The 13,946-nt window shown below is 40.1% G+C and overlaps 1 protein-coding gene across 6 annotated transcripts in view; it reads right to left on the reverse strand.

Annotated features, from left to right (window-relative positions):
• zbtb47b (zinc finger and BTB domain containing 47b) overlaps positions 1-13,946 on the reverse strand; it is a 284,308-nt gene that overhangs the window by 149,239 nt on the left and 121,123 nt on the right. The window contains exon 1 of one of the 6 annotated variants that reach the window (XM_043690836.2): positions 5,060-5,161. The exons of the other annotated variants lie outside the window; for them this stretch is intronic. The gene's annotated coding sequence lies outside the window, so the exon portion shown is untranslated. Of the gene's footprint in view, positions 1-5,059; positions 5,162-13,946 lie in introns of those variants that run through there. 6 annotated transcript variants of the gene reach the window in all.

Raw genomic sequence — 13,946 nt, forward strand, 5'->3', positions numbered from 1 at the left:
TCACATCCAAATTATTTATATAAATAATGAAAAATAGTGGACCCAGCACCAATCCTTGTGACACACCAGAGGTCACAGGCCTCCAGTCTGAAAAGCAACCCTCCATCACCACCCTATCTTCTACCTTCAAGCTAGTTCTGCATCCAAATAGCTACTTCTCCCTGTGTTCGATGAGATCTAACCTTGCTAACCAGTCTTTCATGAGGAATCTTGTCGAACACCTTACTGAAGTCCATAGAAATCATGTCTACCTCTCTGTCCTCATCAATCCACTTTGTTACTTCTTCAAAAAAAACTTAATCAAGTTCGCGAGACATGATTTGATAGGGCTCCTCACTCAACTTGAAGAAATTTCACTGTGACATGGAGACTTTAAACCAGGAAATGCAAATTTGAACACTTAGCTCAATGTAAAGTTATGCACAGCAAGCAAACTACAAAGGTGAAGAAAGATTAAACAATAAAAGGAAAAAAAAGTTATTCTAACTTTCTTTATAAACTAACAATCAAATTATGAAGCAGTAAGACACAACCATTCTTGTGGTGCCTAAGATATGGTTTGATAGCTAATAAAACTCAATATACTATTAAAATTTAATCCACTTGACTGGACAAGCTAACTATTCTGATGCATTTAGTGGGTACCTGGACTCCATTCGTAAGTCTAATTGCACTTAAGTCAGAATACAGTGCAGGACAATATAAAGGAGTAGACCAAAATGTAGGAAACCGTCACATGGCAGATCTTTAAAATTGCACCCGTGAGAGCTCACGTTCATAACTTCATAAGTTGAATATTCACAAATTGCGGACTCCCTGTAATATAATGGCATCTGATAACTTGCCCAAAATTCTCATTAGGTGAGGGGAAGGGAGAACAAGTAACAATTTATATACCTCCTTTAACATAACCAATAGTGTTCAGTGGTGCACAATAGTATTGAGAAAAGATATTTTGACAAAGCTTATTGTCTTACACATCAGGAAAATTCTCAAAAAGAAAACATCATTTATATTGCATGAGGGGTGCATATTGATTGGGTAGCAAATAGATTGTGATTGATAGAGGCATTGCCATGGTGAACGAAACAAGTAATGCAGATTTACAATTAACTGCCAGGCTTTGTTTAAATTTCAAACAAGGTATCTTATTTGTCCTGTTCCTCCAATGGTGGAATTTTGCAAGATTAGTCTTTGAATGTTTTACCTTATGCACTAGGAAGGCTGTTTACAGTTCTGAATTGCAGGAAAGATGCAAGTAGAGGTGATACTCTGGAGATTTCTGAGGATGTGGCCACTTATGAGGACTAAAACCTTTTGGGTCTGATGACTAGATATATTTGAAGAGGACATTGAGGGGAGAGAGATGGATAAAGAAAGGAGAATTGAGACATCATGAATCAAGAGGCATGAACATAATTAGAATCACAGGGGAATTTGGAGGAGATGTTTTTCCACCCAGAGGTTGGTGGATATATGAATGAGTTATGGATATACAACTGAGGAGCTATAAACTACAAGGTTACAGACCAAATGCTGAGATGACATTGGACATTATGGTGGCTCAGTGGTTAGCACAGCTGCCTCTTAGCACAAGAAACCTGTGTTTGATTCCACCTTCAGACGACTGTGTGGTTTGCACATTCTCCCTGTGGGTTTCCTCCCACAGCCCAAAGATGTGCATGCTAGGGGGAATTCGCTATGCCAAATTTCCCATAGTGTTCAGGGTTGTACTGGCTAGCTGGATTAACCATGGGAAGTGCAGGGTTAAAGGGATAGGTTGAGGGGTGGGTCTGGGTTTTTCAGAGGGCCGGTATGGACTCAATGAGCTGAATGGCCTGCTCCCACACATTAGGGATTCTCCGAGTACTTTCTTGGTTAGTACAGATACAATGGGCCAAAAAGCCTCTTCTCGTTTCCTACTTTATGATTCTATAAAATGTTTGGACACAGGCTACCTTATAAAACACAGTACTCGAGAGCTGGTGAAAAATGAGAGCTAATAGGCAATGACAATGTGCTAATAACTCCACTTTACATCATTACTATAAAAGATACAAGTGATGTGCTTCAAGATGGCAAATAGCACCTTTGAGAGTGTGAGATGCTCCCATACATGGATAGCTAGGGAATAATATCAGACATTTAAAACTGCTACGTTCATCAAATACTAACTGCAAATGTTTGCGTTTCAATTAGCATACTGGTCATGTGTGTTTACATACATTTTGCTTAAACCACTGAGGAAAGATCTCCGATCTGAAATGTCAACGGTTTCTATGCTATCTGATCTGCTGGGCCTTGCCAACATTTTCTGTTTTCAGATTGATTTAAACTTCTGCCTAGTTTAAGGCCACAAGACTAAACATCAAATCTCAGCTAATCCCCATTCTGCCAATATTGCCCATGCACCTGTACCACAAACTCAAAAGCCTGCTCACAGCTTTTTCTTTGAATCTCCTCAGTAAGCTAAGTTCCAAGTTGTGAGCAACTTTCTACTTGTGCCAAAATCTTCATTGAGAAAGTTACACATTTATCATTGACGTCCATTTCTTATAAAGAGAGATTTTGATCCCAATGTGGGTGAGATCCACAGCCAGTGCTGTCCTCTTTGTTGGAATCTGGATGTGAATATAATGTCAATGTTACAGGTTACAATGCTTCCCATGAGTATGCAATGCTGAGTTGACACCACACAAACTGATGAACATTAATTCATGGATCGAAAATCTGATGGATACCCTAAGAGTATCAGAAACAGGTAGAGTCAGAAACAAAAGCAGTGACAAAGTTGACATTGCTCATTATGTGGAAACTACACAACCAGAAGGGAGAAATGATTTGGAGATGCCGGTGTTGGACTGGGGTGTACAATGTTAAAAATCACACAACAGCAGGTTATAGTCCAAAAGGTTTAATTGGAAGCACACTAGCTTTCGGAGCGATACTCCTTCATCAGGTGATAGGAGAAAGGGATTGAAGAATATGCTGAAATATCAAGATGGAATAGGGTGGGAGTGGGAGTACATGGCCAGTGGGTTGAGTGGCCAGTGTTGCAAACGGAGTTTTGCAAGACGCCATTTCAATTGCAGGATGATTATGTGCTTTATCTGAGTAAAATGGATTTGATACAACTAGATCAATCCCAGCAATTATATTATTTCCCAAAACGATCACAATATTCAGGAAAAACACAGTAATAAGGAAGTAAACACAGGAAGTACTGAAAGCACACCAATATTCCCCATCTTTACTTCAGATCTTTAGCATCAGCAGTATTTTTGCCTTTATCTTCAAGTTCTCTTCTATTTTGTCACTGAAGATTGCTGGGCATGGTCAAATGAAATATCCTTGGCCATTACTGAACTTGTAGCACTGCCAGGGCACTGAAAATATCAAGCTTACATCTTGATGCTAGAGTTTCTGCTTAAAACAGCTTCCTTGCAATATAAAGAATTTTGAAAAAAGATATTTCAAATTGTGGAGTTCTCAAATATTCTTTTGAGAATTTTCAAAACATCAAGTAGTCCATTTTCAAAATGGCCTCCCATTGCTGATATAAATATTCTCTGGAGATGTGTTTTTCAATAAAATAAATAAGCCGAAGTGAATTTTTAAAAACACAACTGGTTGCTTCTGCATCACTCAGAGGGAAGGAAACATTAAGGTGGAGGATTTTCTGATTGTTCAAAAAAAAACCCTCAGGCTGTACAGAGCAGGATGGCTCAACAAACAGCAAAGTCTGATTGCTGCAGGTAAGGGGTTTATTCCTGTTTCTATGCTGAGTTAACTAATACCCTCCAAGTAGGTGAGGGAAATTTATTTGAAAAGGCCAAGATTTCTGTGTGATATCAGCTGTGGCTCAATCAGTAACACACTCACCCAAGTCAAAACATTGGGTGTTCAAGATTAACTCCAGAGCCTTGAACACAAAATCTTCGGTGACTTTTCAGTGCAGTGCTGAGTGATAGCTTTCTGCAGCAGAGATGCCATTTTTCAGGTAACTGAGGCTTCGTCTACTCATTCAGATGGATGCAAAAGGCCTCGAAACAATACTTCAGAGGAGCAGGATAATTCAGCCTTGGTGTCCTGGCCAATATTTAATCCTCTATTTGCATAACTGGAGAACAAATTTTTAGATAATTACTACATGGCTGCTTGCAGGGCCTTGTTGTGGTGTTGCTTTTGTTGTATGAGACATTTCATAAGTATTTAATTGGCTGTAAAGGATTTTGGAACATCCCAATAATATGAATTGACACAACACAATTCAAGTACTTTCCATGATTACAGTTATTCATGGTTATTCATAAATACTGAATATTGGAAGCTTGGGTACCCTGGATGATTAAGGATATTGATGAGAAAGTAAGGAAGAAAGAGCAGACACATGATGCATACCGGAATAATAATAGTAATAGAATAAGCAGTATTTCAAATGCAGGAGAGAGTCTATGATTGGAATAAGGAAGGGTAAGAAGAAGCATAAGGGAACGATGGCAGGCTGCGCTAAAACAAATAGTGAAATGCTCTTCAAACATGTTCAGAGTAAAAGATGAGTGAAGGATAGAGTGTGTCTCATCAGGAACAAGCAGATAACCTGCTTACTGAAGCAAAGGATATAACAGAAGTATTAAATTAATTCTTTGCTTTGGTCTTTACCAAATTAGAAGATGGTGACAATAGCCTAGTTGAGCAACTGAATAGTATAGTGATAGATAAAGAAGAGGTACTAAAAAAAGCTGGCAGCACTCCAGGTAGAGAAGCCACCAGACCTGGATGGAGTGCACCCTAGGTTGCTCAGTGCGTTCAGGGAGCAAATTGTGGATCCGTTTACAGAAACTTTCCAGGCCTATCTCAACACAGGATTAATCTCGGGGCACTGGAGGATTGCAAATGGTTTAAAAAAGGCACAAAGGATAACTCGGGATCGGTCAACTTGACATCAACTGTGGGAAAACTGATGGAGGCCATAATAAAGAATAAGGTAAATATACACTTTGGAAAAAAAATGTAAATACGAGACAGACAACATTGCTTTGTCAAGCGCAGGTCATACCTGACAAACTTAATTGTGTTCCTGCAGGAGATGACACTGGCAGTGGATGAGGGACCAGGTAGTTTTGCTATTACGCAATAGCCGCTTTCTTGCACAACCCTGCACTAGACAAAAATTGTGCAATACAAATACACTTGCATTATAGTCCATACACACTTTGCAGTTCACGTTTTAGAAAAACATTTTTTTTCACCCAATCATGTTACAGCCAATTTGCGTTAACGAAAGACGCATTATAGCAGGACTATCTGTATATTTGGACTTTCAGAAAGCTTTTGATACCGTGCCACATTGCAGGTTGTGAGCAAATTAGAAATGTTTAGGATTGATGGGTCCTTGGTCACATTGATTAGACGTTGTCTAAAAGATTAGAAACAGGGAAAGATTGGAAATAGCTGGACATTTATCAAATTAGACAAGTTGAAAATGATGTGCCCCAGGGATCATTGTTGGGACTTTATTTGATTAGATTAGATTACTTACAGTGTGGAAACAGGCCCTTCGGCCCAACGAGTCCATACCGACCCTCCGAATAGCAACCCACACAGACCCATTCCCCTACACCTAACACTATGGGCAATTTAGCATGGCCAATTCACCTAGACTGCACAACTTTAGACTGTGGGAGGAAACCGGAGCACCCGGAGGAAACCCACGCAGACACGGGGAGAATGTGCAAACTCCACACAGACAGTTGCCTGAGGTGGGAGTTGAACCCAGGTCTCTAGCGCTGTGAGGCAACAGTGCTAACCACTGTGCCACCGTGCCGTCCGATGTACAATAGATGCTCCTCTGGAGTTAGCACTTTTTATTCATGTTTGTAACTTCACCAGATTTTTGAACTACATTTTTAAGTATATCTGGCACACCCTCCTACATTCTTCACTGAATTAGCGTACATTCCACAACTTGACAGCAATGGCAGAGTAGAAAAATGCTGAGCCTTGAGGTTACAGCTTGCAGTCGAATGAAATCCTGCTGTTGACAATGGGGGTGCCTCATGATGTCCAGTTTTGAGTTTCTATTTCTGTTTGAAATCCACCCCTCAACTGCTTAGCTTGATCTCAGATACATTCTCATTCCACGGTGATCATCAATTTGGGCTGATTCTTTTCTCTCTAACTTTGCTTCTCAGACAAAAAGGTAAAATTTGGCTTTATTAAGATTTACTACTTGAAATTTTTAAAAGTCGTTAATATTCATTTTAATTAACTGCTCATTTAAATTAACAATGCTTTTGAATTTTTTTGATGACACTCCTGTTTCTTCTTCTTGTGGCAGTTTGCTGATGACACAAAGTTAGGCAGCATTGTAGACAATGTAGATGATTGCATAAAATCACAAAGGGATGTTGATAGAACAAGCAAAGCTGTGGCAGCTGGAGTTAACATAAGCAAATGTGGAAATAGCATAGATCAGGGTACCTTCCAGAAGGGATTAGTGCATGTCCAAAAGAGGCTTGAGGGTTAAGGTGCATACATCTTTAAAATTCCAGGTTTTGAAACTAATCAAGAAAGCTAAAGCAATGCTGGTCTTTATATCGAGAGGACTGGAGGACAAGGATGCAGAAGTTTTGCTGCAATTACACAAAACCCCGGTTAGACTCTACTTGGACTCCCGAGAGCAGACCCGGGCACCACACCTTAGGAAAGATATACTGGTCTTGGGAGAAGTACAGTATAGGTTTATAAAAATAATAACTTAATCCCTGAAGTTCAGGAAATGGGGAAAGGTTATTTAAAAAGTTGCCTACTTTCTCAAGAATTTAGAAGCTTAAGGGATGATCTGATTGGAGTTTTCAAGATGTTAATAGGAAAAGACAGGGTAGACGACGAACAACTTTTTCCCACTGGTTGGAAATTCTAGAACTCTGGGCATAGTCTAGGAATTAGGGCCAGAACAATCAGGAGTAATAGAGCAAAGAGTCATACAACACGGAAACAGACCCTTCAATCCAATCTATCCATGCCAACCAGGTTTCCCAAAGCAAATTAGTCTCATTTATTTCTCAGTTCCACCCATGTATCTTCACTGCACAATCCCCCAGGAATGGATGAGGAGCAAGTGAGGACTGCAGATGCTAGAGGTCAGAGTCATGAGTATGGTGCTGGAAAAGCACAGCAGGTCAGGCAGCATCAGAGGAGCAGGAGCATCAACGTTTCAGGAATAAGCTCTTCATCAGGAATCCTTCAGGAATACTCAAAGTACAGGAATAACGTTTTCCTGAATCAAAAACACCACTCTCCCTTCTGTCTTGCCTCCCTTTTTATATCTTTCCTATAAAATCTATACCCTGGAACATTAAGCTGCCAATCCTATCCATCCATCAGCTGTTTCTGTAACAACAATGATATCCCAGTCCTAAGTTCCCATCCATGGCCTAAGTTGACCTGCTTTACCTGTCAGGCCTCTTGCATTGAAATAAATGCAGTTTAATTCTTCACTTTTACCTTGTTCTCTGTAATCTTTGCCTCTCTTGTCTATTTAACTTACTTCTTTTACCTTCCAAATCATTAATTGACTCCATCTATCCTTCTGCTGCCATGGGAATACAACCAATATAATCAAAGACCTCTTCCATCCCACACATATTCTCTTCCACACTCTTCCATCTGGCAGAAGATACAGAAGTGTGAATACACATGAATAGATTCAAGAACAGCTTCTCCCCTACTGTTATCAGACATTTCAACAGACCTCTTAAATGTTAATTCTGATTTCTGTCTACACCTTCTTTGCGGCTGTAACACTGTATTCTGCACGGTGTTCTGCTATCCTGATGCTTTTTGTACTGTATGATCTGCTTGTGTAGCATGCAAAACAACACTTTACACCATCTTGGTACACGTAACAGTAAATGAATCAATCCTCAACCCCCTCTCTATTTTCACTACTGCTTAAAATCTCTTCCCCCCTCTACAAATACTAGTTTGTATCCTCCCAAGCAGCTCTTAAAAATCTCCCCACCAGAATCCATCCAGTTTAGGTGCAACCCATCCCTCTTGTACATGTCATGTCAGCCCCAGAAGAGATCCCAATGATTCAACAATGTGAATCCCTGCCCTCTGCACCATCTTCTCAGCCACTCATTAATCTGCCCGATCATCCCCTGCCTTTCACTAATACGTGGCACCAGAAGTAATCTAGAGATAACTATCCTTGTACTATTTTTTAAGCTCCTGCCAAATTTCCTCCATTCACTCTGCAGAACTGCATCGCTTTCTCTATCTCGGTTGTTGGTATCAATATGTGCAATGACCTCTGGGTGCTCTCTCTTTCTTTTGATAATTTGGCACAACCACTCCAAGACATCCTTGACCCTGGCACCAGAGACACAACAAACCATCCTGGAGTCTCACTCATTGCTACAGAATCATCTGTCTGTGCCCCTGACTGGAGAGTCCACTATCACAATTGTCCATTTAACCTTGACAAATCTCACTTAACCTGCCCAAGACCCGGCTGTCACAGCTATTTTCTTTTGAGGGGTTATCCTCCCAACTATATCCAAAATGTTATATTTATTTGAGAGAGGGATAGCCACAGGAGACTCTTATACTACCTTCCTCCCTCTTCTGAGGGTCACTCATCTACCTGACTGTACCTGCAGTTTGACCATTTCTCTGAAGCTACTATTCATCACACTCTGTGCCTCCTAAATGCCCCTCCGTGATTTTTAAACTACTTCTCCAGCTGATCCAAATGGTCTGATATGAGCCACATCCAAACACACTTCAGGGAATTTATGCATGGAGCCAGAGGACGGGCCTGAGATCCTTAACAAATACTTTGCGTTGGTATTTACAAAGGAGAAGAACATGGTGGATGGTGAGTCTCAGGATGTCTAAGTTGATGTACTGGGAAATGTCAGTATATTTTAAAAAAGTGGTTTTGGGCGTTTGAAAAGCATTAAGATAGACAAGTCCCTTAGACCTGATGAGATCTATCACAATGCTGAGAGAGGCAGGAGAGGAAATTGTTGGGGACTTGTAACAAAATGTTTGTACCCTTTTTAGTCACAGGAGAGGTCCCAGAGGACTGGAGAAGAGCCAAAGTTGTTCCTTTGTTTAAGAAGGGCAACAGGAATAATCTGGGAAATTACAGGTTGATAAGCTTTATGTCAGTGGTCGGAAAGTTATTGGAGAAGACTCTTAGGAGATAAGATTTACTCACATTTGGAAAAGTATGGAATTATTAGTGAAAGATTTTGTGCACAAATATGGCCTACTCCTGCTCTTAGATCTTATGTAAGACCGTGACTCTCAAATGCAATTGAGTTGATTTCTGATGAAGTAACAAAAATGGTTGATGAGAGTAGGGAGATAGATAATTGTTAACATAGATTTTTGCAAGGCCTTTGACACAGTCTTTCGTGGCAAACTGATACAGAAGGTGAAGTCACATGGGATCTGCGATAGATGTTAAGATGGATACAGAACTGGCGTAGTCATAGAAGACAGAGTGGATATGGAACAGTGTGTTTCAGAGTGGGGATTTGTGACCAGTTGTGTTCTAAAGGAATCAGTGCCAGGATCCCTGTTGCTTGTAGTAAATATAAATGATTTGGAGGAGAATGCAAGTGGCCTGATTAGTAAGTTTGCGGATAACACAAAGATTGGGGGTGCTGCAGATCGTGAGGAGGATTGTCACAGGATACAGCAGGATAGGCTGGACATTGGGTAGAAAAATGGCAGATGGAGTTAACCTGGACAAATACAAGGTGATGTATTTTGGGAGATCTAAATGTAAGAGAGAAGTACACAGTAAGTGGCAGAACCCTTAGTAGCATTGAGAGATCTAGGCACATAGGTCCACTGTTCCCTGAAAGTGATATGACTGGAAAAGATGGTCAAGAAGGCACATGTCATGCTTGCCTTCATCAATTGCAACAGAGTATAAAACTTCGTAAGTCACGTTGCAGACTCAGAACTTTAGTGCGGCCACATTTGGAATAACTTATACATCTGTTCTCCACAATACCAGAAGGATGTGGAAGCTTTGGAGAGGGTACAGAAACAGTTTGCCAGGATGTTGCCTGGTTTGGAAGGTATCAGCTGTGTGAAGAGACTGGACAAATGTAGTTTGTTTGCACTTCAACTTCTAAAGAAAGAAGTTTACAGAATTATGAGAGGCATGAATAGAATAGATAGTCTTTGTCCAAGGGTAGCAATGTCAATTACATGGGGTTAGAGGTTTCAGGTAAACTCAGTAAGTTTAAAGGAGATATCAGAAGTAGGTGTTTTGTTTTTAAACAAAAAAAGGGCAGTAAGTGCATGTAATGCACTGCCAAAGGAGCTGGAGGCAATTACAATAGCAACGATTAAGATGCATGCACAGGCAGGATACAGAAGAATACAGACCACAGAGGGAAAATGACTTTGTGTGGAAAGGCATTATGGGTTGGTGCAGTCTTGGTGGGCCAAAGAGCCTGTTCCTGCACTGTCCTTTGTAAATGCTTCAGCCCCCAGAGGACTTAGCTAAGAGCAAAGGATCACCTTCAGACTAGCCAGAGAACGACTGCAATGGAGATTCACCAGATTAATCCTTGGGCTAGTGGGATTCTCTTACAAGGAGAGATGAAGGCAACTGGGTCTATATTTGTTACAGCTTCAAAGAAAGAGAACTGATATCATTGAAACTGAAAATTCTGACAGGATGAGATATGGTGGATATGGTTAGCACATATCCGCTGGATGGTGAGTCGAGAACCAGCATAATAGTCTCAGAAAAAAGGGCATGCCAATTTTTAAAAAATTTACACGATGAGGACATAATTGGCTAGGTGAGCACTTATTACTCATCCTAATTTCCCAAAGGACAGTTGAGAGTCAACCACACAGCTGAGAGTCTGGAGTCACACGTAGGCCAGACAAGGTAAGGATGGCAGTTTCCTTCCATTCAGGATATTAGTAAACCAGATGGTAAATCAACCAGTAAATCAACAAGGATTCATAGTCATCATTAGATACTTACTTGCAGGTTTTATTTAATTGAATTCAAATTTCACCATCTGCCATGATGGACTTTGTATCTAGGTCCCCGGCACATGATTAATAATACGACTAGGCTATCGCCTATTAAGATTGAGATAAGAAATTTCTTCACTCAAATTCTGCTGAATCTTTCGATTGTAAAACACCCAAGGGCTGCAGAAGCTCAGTTGTTGTTCAAGACAGTTATTAAGAAACATGGAGATATTGTGGGAAAGTGGAAATAACAGAGACAATCAGCTATGATCGTACTGAATGTTGAAGCAGGCTCAATGGGTTGAATGGCCTTCTTCTGTTATTATGTTTAAAGACTTCAACTGCTTTTTGGTTTTCTATTAAAGCTGATATTGAGCTCTCAACAAAAAGTCACATTACATTTTATGCTGCACAGCCAAGGCAGTCTGGCATCCTTTCAAACTGCACGAGCAGCAATTTCAGTAGATAACCTTGAGTATTCCCAGAGATACTCACCGCTGCAGAGTCCTGGAGTGGCTTTTCTGCTCTCTGTTAATAACTGGTGACAAGGTTACCTTTTCTCAGTAAAAGCACTAGATTGTTCTGATCTACACACTTTGTTCTTTTTTTAATTCATAAATGCTAGGCCAGCATATATTGCCCACTCCAAATTGCCCAGAAGGCAATTAGGAATCATTCACATTGCTGTGACCCACATGCAGGCCAGGTCAAGTAAAAACACTACTAATGATCTTTAAGGAAGGAAACTGAAGGAGTTTTTCAACAATTGACAATAGTTTTGTCGTCCGTCACTTAATTCCATTTTTTTTTAATTGAATTCAAATTCCACCATTTGCCGTGGTGGGATATGAATTCAGGTCCCCAGAATATCGCCCAAGTCTCCGGATTAATAATCTAAGGATAATGCCACTAGGTCACTGCCTCTCCAATTTCTCTTCAAACGGAAGACAAGGAATAGTGGAAGAAAAGGGGCTTGCTTAACATTTTCAATAAAAGCTCCTTCAGCTGGGGATTCAGTCAGGGATTACAGAAAAGTTACATTTTTCACAGTAGGAAAACCATCATTAAAGAGTGATTAAACAGCACAGAAGTAGCTCCAAACAAAAATCTGCCCACCTCTTTATTCTTTCAGCAGATATTTCTATTCCTTTCTATCTCATGTATGCTTCCTTAAATGCATCTAATATTCTTAATTTCAACCACTCCTTGTGGTAACGATTTCCATTCTTACCACTTTTGTACAATTAAAATTAAGCAACAGAAATAGCAAGAGAACCTTTAAGGTATGTTTTGGCCAGTAAACTTTGTAGGGGACAATTTTCAGAGGTTCTAAACAGTTAACAGCAGCAAGTCAAATACATTAAAAGAGAATTAGATGATCATATTAAAAAAAAGGGATAAAAGCAAAAGTCCAACAAAATAGAAATACATCGTAAATGCAGGATGTATATTTTCTTATCAATTTAACAACTGTAATATTTTGGTGAACAAAGATATTTAAAGAAATAAGTCAAGCATTTTAAGTACAATTAACTTTTTAAAACTGTACTGACTTTCGCAAAAATTCTATAACTGGCCAGTGGAAACGAGTTTCAAAATCATGTTTTATAGCAAATCTAGCATTTTTTTTTTATAAAAGTAACAAATAAATGTCAGTTAACAACACATAACTTCAACTTATGACAACCCCATCCCAGATTTTCACTAACTCCAATTTTACTAGGTCACACACTTAAATACTGCCTTGATGTCAGGGCCAGTCACATTAACAGACAGATCCCTTGTGGCTGGTAGATTGGTGAGGGAGAAATTTGGAGAATCTTTTCCTCTTGAGACTTCATAGTGATTGATACAACTGAGTAGCTTGTAAAGCCATTTCGGAGGGCAGTTAAAACTCAACCACATTGTTGTGGCTCTGGAATCACATGTAGGCCAGACCAGGTAATGACAGCAGAGTTCCTTCCCTGAACGATATTAGTGAGCCAACTTGTTCTTCCCAACAATTGACAACAGTTTTATGGTCTTCAGTAGATTCTTAATTCCAGATTTTTAAACAAATGATTTAAATTATGCCATGGTGGAATTCAAACCAGACCCCCAGAACATTAATAGTCTACTGATAATGTCACTAGGCCATCACCTCCCCTCTTGTTCATCCAGGCACAAGATATTTTCGACAACCAATAGGTCAATCAGTTGCGATACTTTTGAGCCACTCTTGAAAATGGGCATTGAAGTCACCTACTTAAAGTACAATGTGTGCCCTTGCTACCCTTCAGTCCTTCCACCAACTGATGAATCAGTACTCCTTGTGTTGAACATCAGTTGGAGGAGGGTAGGATACAGGAGGGCTCCTTTTCAATAAGGAATGTCATGAGACTTGGGTCTGAAGACAATCAGGCAAATGCTGCCCAACAACAGATCAAAGTGCTGTAACTTCTGCTGGGTCTGCCATGGTGGGGGATTGGTATACCTACAGCACATGTCGCAGTTCATAAGCCAGCTCACCACTACTTTCTCAAGGGCAATTAGAGATGGTAAATAAATGTTGGTAAAACAAAAAATTAAAAATAATGATAGAAATGCTTGGATATTGGCTGCAAAGTATAATTTGGTAAATGTGACTGTCAGATTATTATTTGCTGAGTGGATGGCACAGTTCTCCCAATTTTGGCATAAACCCCAGAGGTAAGGAGGTCTTTGCAGGATCAAAAGGCATGCTGAGCTGTTGCCATTTCTGGTGCTTGTCAATGGCAGGCAGTCTATCCAGCCCTATTTCTTTTTAGCTTTTCTGCAATGGTTTTGTTCAACTAGTGGTCAGCATATTCAAGTTGAACCGTAGGGCCTGTTTCCATGCTGTACCGCTCTATGGCTCTATGTGGCTTGCGCCAGACTGTTCCAGAGTGCAACAGATTCAAGTG

Source organism: Chiloscyllium plagiosum, unplaced genomic scaffold (assembly GCF_037043375.1).
Source record: "Chiloscyllium plagiosum isolate Xiang-an unplaced genomic scaffold, Cpla_swu_hap1 HiC_scaffold_5, whole genome shotgun sequence".
NCBI classification, from domain to species: domain Eukaryota; kingdom Metazoa; phylum Chordata; class Chondrichthyes; order Orectolobiformes; family Hemiscylliidae; genus Chiloscyllium; species Chiloscyllium plagiosum.